Consider the following 11104-nt stretch of genomic DNA (forward strand, 5'->3'; position numbering starts at 1 on the left):
CCAGTCAACTTTAGCACTACCGGGAAGCTGCCAGTCAAACTTATTGTTAGTTCTTAGCACCAACAGCTGTTACTCAGTCAACGAATTTTGACTTCTTGACTATGAAAACAAAAGAATCTGAAATTTTAGTGAGTACTTAACTGACGCCCATAAAATTGTCCCAAGCTCCCAGATTACAAGAAGTTCAAAAGGAGCGATGAATTGGCTGAAAAAATGCGGATTAGCTTAGGAACGTGAACTTAAACATGATTTGAATTTTAAAGAAAAAGTCGTGAAAAAAATTATGATAAAAATAAAAATAAAAATGATATCGTGCACATGATAAATACAATTTTCTCTTTATTTTGCCATTTTTCAATAAGCAATCCAAGGCAGAGTTACATAAAAAATGTATTATAATTGATATAAAAGTTTTGTGTATAATGTAGAAAAGTTGACATGTCGGACATAATCGAGTGCGAAGCACGAGATACGTGATGAGAATGTCTTCGTTAAAGCCGAAAGAGCTTTAAAAAAAGAGAGTTGAAAATCACAAAATTAAAAGTTGTCAGTCCGTTGACCTTTGATTTTAAAGGGCCTGTGCACGAATCCGGGAGAAATGCAAAGACCAAGCGCGGAGTATCATAGCGTGCCGTAGGTGCATTCAAAATCTCGAGCTAAGTTCTTTTAACGAAAAAGAAATCAAAATCACAAAATTACAGTGGTGGATGTTTTGAGTCTTAGTTTTAAAAGGTTTTAAAATAGTTTTTCAATAGTTCTAAAATATAATTACCGAGCGCGTAGCGCGAGGTAAATACATAATCGAGCGCGAAGCGCGAGTTAAATACATTATCGAGCGCGAAGGACGAGATCCAACAGTCGTGCGCCCTTTGCGGTGCGCGATGAGAATGTGCCTGCTTAGCAAGCAGATTTTTTACAATGCAAAATATGAGACACGTATTTTTTGTTTTTCATAACCAACAAAATTTTCACCAAAATTCATTCCTTATATTTGAAGAGTCTACGAATATATTTAAGGCTTAGAATCCATCTCTTTTGTTTTAAGATTCTACTATTTGGGGAAAAACATTTTTATGAAAATTATACTATATTATGAAAAATCGACTGTTTGGTTAAAGAGCCATCTTTTTTAGTCAAAAATTCAAATAGTTTGTTAAATAGAGAATTAATCCTTTTTGGTTGTAAATTTTTCTCTCGCGGTAGAAAAGTCATCTTTTTTGCTTCAAGAACTTGGTAAAAGATCAATCTTTTTTCTTGAAAATTCGCATTTTTTTCTTGAAACTTCAACCATTTGGTTCTAAATTAACTATTATAAATTAACTATTTCGTTCAAAATTAATTGCATTAGTTTGAAAATCCAATATTTGGTAGAAAATGTATCTCTTTTGTTAAAAAATTAAACTTCGCGGTTTAAGAAACTCGTATGTTTTTTAAAACCTTGAATATTTAGCTACAAAACTCAACTCTTTTGTTGAAAACGCAATTTCGTTTAGCTTGAAATCTTAGGAATACGGTACTATCATTTCATCATTTATAATTCCAAAAGTATTAGAATCGTCCGAAATTTCAAATCTTAGTTTTTCAGCGGATCTCAACGTTTTAAGACCGATAGTTATGGTTTTATCCATCGAAAAATCGATGCGAAAATTGAAAATTCACATTTTAAGCCAAAATACGACAGATGCGTACAAAAGTTGAAAGGATTAATAATACTTTTTAAAAGACATATAATTTTCATACCAAAAATTTACAAATAAGACTTGATCTTTTGGTCTAATTTATCGAAAATACTGCAAAACAAATTCAAATTTTGAGCGATATGACGTAAAATACGAGAAGAAGTCTCAAAAAGGAACTTCAGATTTTCAACATTGCTACAACATTTCTTTTAACAATTTATTTATATGACTTGTCATAATGGTCTTATTTATGGAAAATATTATGAAAAATGTAACAAATTGAAATGTTTAGCCAAATTGCGTGAGATGCGATAAACAGTTCCATGCGGAGGAATTGCAACTTTTAAAAAGTAATGTAAAAAATTTCAGATCATTTCTGAGGACTTTTTATTTTGCCTTGATTAATCAAAAAAAGGTGTGCGAAAAAAAAGGAAATTCAAATTTCGATCCAAACTTTTTGGATAGGACTTGCCATTTTGGTTTTATTTATCGAATAACTGATATAACATTTCTAAATTTTTTAAACTAAAAAACGGAAATTTCTATTCACGACTTTCACGCCCCTATCTCCAATAATGGTTTAAAGTTTAAAAGGACTCCAGCCTCCAAGACATTGCATAATAGCTACTTCTCTTTACCTGCTGTTGAGACAAATTATTATGCTTGAAATACCTCTTGTATTTCAAAATGTTGTGACATAATATTTGTACCCACCCTTAATTTACCTTGAAATATTTCATGACCTGAAGTACTGAAGAAGGGGAAATAGGTCCTTTAAATTCTCCTCAGCAAAGATATTTTACACACTTTTGCTTGCGTTTTCTTGCTGATAGTTTTAAAAAATTATCACTTATACTTAAAGATTTCATTTTATGAAGTTCTGATGATATTAGGGCTTTTCTCAACGATTATAGATTCTTACGACGCCCCATACACCCACAATCAATCTTCCCGGATTCGCGAAATCAGGTTCGCGAAATAAGGTTCGTGAAATCTGTTTCGTGAAACGAGGTTCGGGAATAGAGGTGCGCGTAATAAAGTAAAAATGAAATCAGTGAAATCAATAAAATCAGTGGAATTTTGTGCATACAAGGGGTGCTCAAGTGTCAGAGGAGATGGAGTAATACTTTTTTGTTTTCCCAACGAAAAAGGCCCACGGCATAAGAATTATTGCTCTAATGCAGGTAAGATTTTTAATCTTTAACAATTTTTAAGCATAACCATACGTAAACAAATTCTTCATTTGTTGCGAACATAAGTTGTCCTTGAAATCTTTGAAATCCAGGAATTCGTTGAAATCTCTTAAAGTACTAAAAGTCTTTGCGAAATCTTAAATTTTGTGTGAAACCTTTGGTAATCTTATCAAAGTTTTGTAAAATATTTGAAATCTGAATTTTTTGAAAAATATTTTAAAACGTTTTAAAATTATTATGAAATTTTTGAAATATTTGTCAAAGCTTTCTTTAAACCTTAGTTCTGAGGACTTTTCAAAAGCTGTAATTCATCCATACAACTTTTTTCCGTATCTCCTGTGGTTTTGCCAAAAATTTGCATTTGTAACATTTTGTCCTATTATAATACTTTCGCAAACATAAATGATGAGGATGTGAATCTTATTCCATATTTTAATGAGTGAAGACTTATTTTATACATCAGAATTGTAATTTTAATTACAAGTTCTAAGTTTTTAAAAATATTTTTATTTCTATTAGAACGTTTTCTATGTAAAATTCTGATTTCTAATTTAAAATAAAATGTCATAATTTTCATGGTTTTAATTAAAAATCATTTATAATTGAAGGCTTGTAATTCGAGATTATATAATCTTTATCGGTTATATTCGATTTATTTTAACTTTGCAAGCGTTCCACATTTAAGAGATGAATTTAATAAATTCTGAAACTATTTGATTTTTATCCTTGCGAAATAGTAGAAGAATTTTTATTTAAATAGTACAACCTTACAAGTTATACATTTGTAGAGAAAAGAAAAGATTTCGAATAATAGTAATAATTTAGTACAAGTCTATAGAGTTATTTTATACATAAAATCAATTAGTGTAGTTTACTTCTAATCTAGGATCAATATTGATTAGATTTTATCAAATTATTCAAAAAAAGTTGCCGCAAGGAATTGAAAATGTAATACATGTTTCTTTATCCATTTTAAATAAACATTTATATTATTTATACTTAATAGACCGGATTTGTGTAATACCAATTCAAAAAATAAATATTTACTTCATTGCAAAATTAGCATTACAATTAATTTATGTGGCGAACCTTTAATATTGTTACTAATTTTACAAGTAAAATAAGGATTAGAATTGCAAAAGTATTATAATTTTATAGCAATTTGTTATTTTGTAAATTATATCAGAATCCTTGCTTCTACTTTATCGGTGTTTAGAGAAATCTTTGCTAAGACAGGGATATATTGCGAGGAGCAACGGTTAATATAGATTTAACGTCCTACCCTTAGAGCAACGATTTTACCTATAGAGAAAGAAGGAGCACGGTTATGCGAAGAGGGCAGCAGCTATGCACCCGAAGAAAGTAGTAGCTATATATATTTTCTCCCCACTCCCTCGCCATTTGCCGCATCTATGTCATAGTATCTTTGGTGATACTGCCAAAAATATTTTAATTATTTATAATCAGAACAAATGTATTCGCAAGACTGTAGTAAATATTCTTATCTCGACAGAAATCTTTAATGTCCCTAAAGAACTACCTTTACCTCATTCACCAAAGCCCGTCTCGAGGGCCTTTAACTAAAATCGCTAAAAAAAGTTATTAATGATAATCATTAGTAATGCATTTTTAAGAAAGTAGTAAGTATCCTTCTTATTTCCATAGGATTATTCAAAACCCCATAAGAACATAAAGAAACAATATTCTTGTGGATATAAGGATATCTACTACAGTCTTAGGAATGCGTTCCTTCTGATTATTATTCATTCAAATTTGTTTTGAGGCTTTAGTTGAAGTCAGCCGAGACGGGATTTGTTAAATATGGTAGGAGCAGTTCTTGATGATTTTACTAAATAATCCTGTGAACATAGGGATATCAACTGCAGTCCCGAGAATACGTTTCTTGTGACTATTTTGAATCACAAATTTTCAAGCGATTTCAGGTGAAGGCAGTAGAGACAGGATTCTATAAATGAGATAGGGGTGGTTCTTAAGGATGGTTGAATAATTCTGTGAAGATACGGATATTTACTGAAGTCTTGCAAATACGGTGTTTGTTGTGCTTTTTATTCATTGGCAGTTTTAGTTAAAGGCAGATTATAAGAGGGTCGTTAAATGTGGAAGGGGTAGTTTATAAGGATTGCCGAATATTTCTACGCATGTAAGAATATTCATTACAGTCTTAAGGAAATGTGATACTCAGAAAATTATCGATTTTACCAGAAGTTTATTTCATAAATAATTTCTAAGTGGCTAGAGACAGCATCGGTGAGACAGAGAAATACATGATCTGAATGACAAAGAGCTTAAAACTGCCCATAGCCTTTATAATAAAGCACATGCATACATTTTTATTTAGCAGAATTTTTTTTGTTTTTGATATTATCTCTTTAGAATAGAGTTCGGGAATGTCCGTTACACTATTTTATAGCATCTCTGAATTCTTAAAAAAAAATTATTTCTTGTCGACAAAAACCCGAGGAAACTGGACTCGACTTACCACACGATGAAATATCACATGTCCTTTAGAATGCATTTGTTGTAATTATTATCATTTAGATCATTTTTGGTAGTTTTGGTTAAAGGCAGTCAAGACTGGGTTCGTTAAATGAGGTGGGAGTTGTTAGTGAGGTTTGTTGCATATTCCTATGAATATAAGGATATTTTATACATCCTTGCAAAACATTTTGTGGTGATAATTATGAATTAAAATGTTTCGTCAGTTTTAGCTACAAGCTATCGAGACGTGTTACGTCTGAGAATGAAAAATGTTTCTATAACGCCTAAATAGACGAAACCACGAGTGAACTACTCCGTAGGGCGCGTCAATCGTCCTGTTCCAGAAAAGCATTGGTATTATGAGAAACTGAATAATTTATGTTAAATAAAAATATTGCTGATCATTTTAGTTTACAAAATTAAGACCAACAATTCTTTGGTGAGTAGTTGATGCTTAAGAAATATAAAAGTCATTGAAGTCTAAAAGACTGATTGAAGAAATAGCATTTTAAAAGTACTATATATCACTGTGTTCTCAAAATTTCATATATTGCAAGAAATGTTTAAATGCGTTAAAAAATTTATATTCATTACATTTGGATTAATTTCAATGGCATGTCAATACACAATTATTAAAATTATAACTTTAAGCATTTCTTTCTTAAAATAGGTATTAAACATGTGTAAAATAATTTTTCGATAAATTGAATGTCCGAACCCTATTAACCAAACAGAAATCCTGAAAAATAAAGAAATATAACAAGCCAATTAAAATTGCGGGTAAAAATATTTCTATACCTCAAACACATGTTTATTGCATCATTTATTATTCCGTATATTTTTCTAAAATGCACAACTAAATAGCATACAATATTAGTACTGTCATATATTCAAATTTTTAGTGTCATGTAAACTAATTTGGATAAGTTAAAGTAAAGTTTTAGGAAAAAATTCCTCTTAAACTCAAAAATCGTTTAGGCCGTATTCAGATGATTTGATGTCTTTTTTCTATTAACAGAAACTTTGTTTAAATATTGGAAAAAATGAAAAGGTGATATTGTCCATGAAATTTTGTATTTTTGCATCAAATTTTGAGAAAAGAAAAAAAAATATTTTCTAGAAAATCCCAATTTTTATTCTTCCTAATCTTATTTAAAAGTTTCTACTAATATGAGAAAAGCATCCTATCAGCTTTATGCAGACTAAACCATTTTTGAGACCAAAAGAATTCTTATTTTCCTACAAACGTTATTTTTTAATTTTCCTCGCAAACGATGTAAGGTATCGCAGAAAAGAGGTCATTTTCATATAACTGCTTTAGACGTTCAAAGTATTGTCTGAACATTTTTCCGTATCTATCGCGTTTTACAAGAAAAATGAGAAAATTTGTTCATATAAAAAAAAATTCTTCGGGCGACAAAAGTTATTTACCCCGCATAAAACTCACACGATATCTTAATTATGAAAGTAAAAATAAAAAATAAAAATATGCTTGTACCATAAATATTATAATTTAAATCAAAAACGGTGATTTAAGCTTCTGAGGAATTACGGCCATAAATTAAAAATGAAATTCTTTTATTTGTTTTTATGGAAGGTTCTCAAAGCACATACGGTTTTAACGAGAACATTCCTATTAAGAAACTCGCCCTCGATATTCAGTGTCTAATTTTCTTATAAACAAAAATAGCATATTTTTGCAACTCATCCAACTTTTAGAATTTTTGTCTAATTAAAAAATTTCATAAGAAAAGTTAAGAAATACATATATTTTATATCTAGTAGAAATTTGGATTGATATTTTTTCGAACTATTAAAAAAATGTTCTTTTTTTTTGAAATTTTTAAAATCTTGAAGAGCATATAAATTTATAGTTTTAAACGAAATTCAAATAAATTAAATTATAATAATTAATAATTCAAATAATGAATAATTTAAATTAAAATTATATTTCGATATTTTGCAAGTGTTCCACTTATCTACAAGAAACTTTGGCAAAAATTTCTAAAATTTAAAGAACAAAAATGTTCAAATTGTGAAAATGCTCTAAATTTTCTAATTCTGTTTGTAAATATCTACTTAATGAACTTAACCATCTTTTTGGGAACCTTGAGAAGTATATTAAAGGCTAACTTGATTGGAAAAATCCTTCAAAATCAATGAGAATGTAAAAATTGGCAAAAAATATATAAGTGGTTTTTTTAAAAACAATTTTTCATATTTTTAGAAAAACCACCGCCATTTTATTAATTTTAGAGCTTCTTCATATTTTACAGTCGGTTTTAATTAGGTTAAAATTATTAAGGATTAACATTTTTTTGAGTTTTTAAAAAACAAAACACAAAACATACCTATTTTCCTCTTAAAAAGAGAGAATTTTTCCAACAAACATTTTTTTTAAGCAACTTAAATTTTTTTTAAATAATTTAATAAATAATTCTGGTTAATCTTATATAAAATATTGCTTATAATAATAATCTCACATTACTTTTGTATGATGACAAAACACTGACATTTCCCGTTTTGTTAATTTATGTGTGTAACAACTTTTTTTTAATATTTAGTTTGCCTTCTATTCAAATTAATTATTCTTTGATAATATGTGAAGTATTAAACTCCTCAAACACAAGCATACCGACGAAATAACCTTGCCTTTGGGATCATTCACTTCTCGTGTCCTGACAATTTTTTCGCGTAAAAAATGTAGCTCACAGACAACTTGACCATTTTTTAAAGTATATTCCTGTCGAGGAATTGCTTTTACTTATTCGAGAAAGCGCACAGTGATAAATATGGGGAAAATTCAAGTCACGTCCAATGAGAGAATTGTTATAACTACCCATAAATTTTTTTAATTTTCTTTTTAATTTAATCAAAATCCTGATAATCTGGAGTCATTCTGAGGATTGATTCGTATTCAGCGACCCAAAAAACATATAGTTCACCTAGTCACACTTCTAGTCCACATATCATCAATCTAATAATGCCCTACAGCAGAGCACAAGGGAATAAACATGTAAATAGTCAGGCACCCTGTACTCGAAAATGTCACTCAACTTGTGGCACCAATTTTATCGTTTGTACTCAGCTATAATTTCAGATCATACGTGCTCAGCAATAGGTTAAATATGTACAGGAAAGAAGGACTTTATAAACCCCAAAGTTACCGTTACGAATTGTCTTATGTTCCCAGAAGTTATACTGACAACTTAGATATACAAGGTATTTTAAACAAGTCGCGTACTTTAAACTGTTTCTGAACCATGTAACGAATCATCAAGTTGTGAACTAAATCACTCAGTTTTAGGTCTTTGTAATAGTATTTCCCGAATAAAGTCCGCCGATTATACTTTTATGCAAAAACTCATTTTTGAATTGTTTAGCGATTATTAGTCAAAAGAAAAAATCCAGAAGAGTTACGTTGCTGCTCTGCAATAAATTAAAGATACAATCCACAAGTTAAATGCAGTGATTTTCCGGATGAAGTTGCTTGTTAATTGTTCTTGCAAAATAACACAAGAGTGGATTCGGCAGCTGTTTAGGACCTTGTATCTCTCTGCTGGTTAACAGTGTTTATGCATCATTTCATTAAATTAAGTATCAGAGATACAATCTACAAGGCAACTCTCTTTTGCCCTTTCTAGCGTCGAAAGGTTTATTTTATGTAACTGTAAATCCTTTTCTTCATATAATGAATAAACCATTCTGTAACCTTAACAATACCCCACTTATTTCTAACACTTTATTGACGCAATCACCATAGGATTGTTAGTGACAACGAACACACAAAGAAATGATTGGTCAGTTCTAACCTTCCTGACATAATCAGCAGAACTGTTCTGTCTCTCTTTTGCGCTTTTTCAAAACTACCCTCACTTTTTGCTCTGTACGTGACAGACACGGTTTGTTAAATGTGGAAGGGGTGGTTCCTAAGGGTTTTTGAACATTTTCGTTGATGTAAGAAAATTGATTGCAATCTTAATAATGGCTTCGTTGTGATTATCATCATTTTGAAAAAATTCTGTGGTTTTTATCTGAAGGCAGCTAAGACTGGGATCGTTAAATGTGGTCTTTCCTAAAGGTTGCTGGATGTTCCTCCGGATATGGGCATGTTAAATACAGTACAAGGAATGCGTTTTTTGTGACTATCATTCATTAAGAGATGTTTTAGTGGTTTTGGCTGTAAACAGTCGAGGCTGGACTTGATAGATATGCAAGGGGTAGTTCTTGAAAATTGCTGAATATTTTTGTGGATGTAAGAATATTGATTGAAGTCCTAATAGTGCCTTCGTTTTGATCATCATTAGTTAAACAATTATTTTAGGGTTTCATCTCAAGGGGGCCGAGACGGGACTTACTGGTGTGATAGGGGCAGTTCTTAAGGATTGCTGACTATTTTTTTAATACTCCTGTGGAAATTGGGTCATCTCCTACAGTTTTGCGTTTCTTGTGATTATTATTCATCCCAAATTTGTTTGGCCTCATAAGTTGAAGGCAGCCGAGATGGGATTCGTTTAATATGGTAGGAGTAGTTCTTACTGGTTGCTGAATATTACTCCAGCAGAAATAATAATAACTAGTGTTTTGGGAATGCATTTGTTTTGATTATTACTAATTTGAAACATTTTCATGGTTCAAGTTGAAGGCAGTTACCATTGTGTTCGCTTAATTTGGTAGGGGTAATTATTGAGTGTTGTTGAATATTCATATGGTTATAAAGATATTTACTAATTTCTTAAAATTCGTTTTTTTTTATTATTATTAATTTGAAATTGTCTCGCCCTTTAGGTTGAAAGCAGTCGAGACGGGGTTCGTTAAATATAGTATGGCTAGTTCTTGAAGGTTGTTTAATATTCCTGCGGATATAAGCATATTTTCCTACAGTCTTGAAAATGTGTTTGTAGTGATTATTAATGATTTAAATTTTGTTTTCGTAAACGATTATCATTCTTGATTAAAAATGCATGTTCTGGTTGGAAATTTACCTACTTGGTCGAATATTAAAGTCTTCTGCTAAAAATTCAATTATTTGTTCTGGAAGATTCATCATGTCAGTTGAAACTAATCTTTCTGATCAGAAATTCAACCACTGATTTGAAAGTTGAACTACTTTATTAAAAATCCATTTCATTTGTTCAAGATTTATCATCTTACTCCAAATGTTTTTTCGTTAGTCAGAAATTTAAATTGTTACTTTACAATTCGTTTTTTCGTTGTTCGAGAATTAAAAATAAAGATATCTTTCAACAATTTTATAGTGCATCAACAAAAATTCTTTATAAAATCATTCTTAGTATCTGCAACCAAGAATAAAATGTTATTGCTCTCGAAAGCAAAAAGAAACCTTCCTAACAAATGAAAAGTTCTCGCCGTAAATTGTAGTTAAAATATTGCTATTTTCAAGAATGTGAGGCGACTTATTGTTCATAAACTCTATTTTTTAATGTCTTCTAACAATTTTTATGAATAAAAACGCTTAATGACCATAATTGATTTATAGCTCCTTGCTTCATTGTACGTGTATATAAATATTATCATCTTTCTTAACTTTTTTCAAAAAATCAGAAGGCGATAATTTGATAATGAAAACAAACTAGGTCACATTTACAATTTCTCAATATAGCCTTCTTATCGTTTCAATAGAGGTAAAAATGCTACACAATCGCGTCGTTAAAATAAACTTATCCAATTTTCACGTTTTTCATACTTATAACTTTTTCTAAATTTTAATGT

Source organism: Belonocnema kinseyi, chromosome 7 (genome assembly GCF_010883055.1).
Source record: "Belonocnema kinseyi isolate 2016_QV_RU_SX_M_011 chromosome 7, B_treatae_v1, whole genome shotgun sequence".
Classification (NCBI taxonomy): Eukaryota; Metazoa; Arthropoda; class Insecta; order Hymenoptera; family Cynipidae; genus Belonocnema; species Belonocnema kinseyi.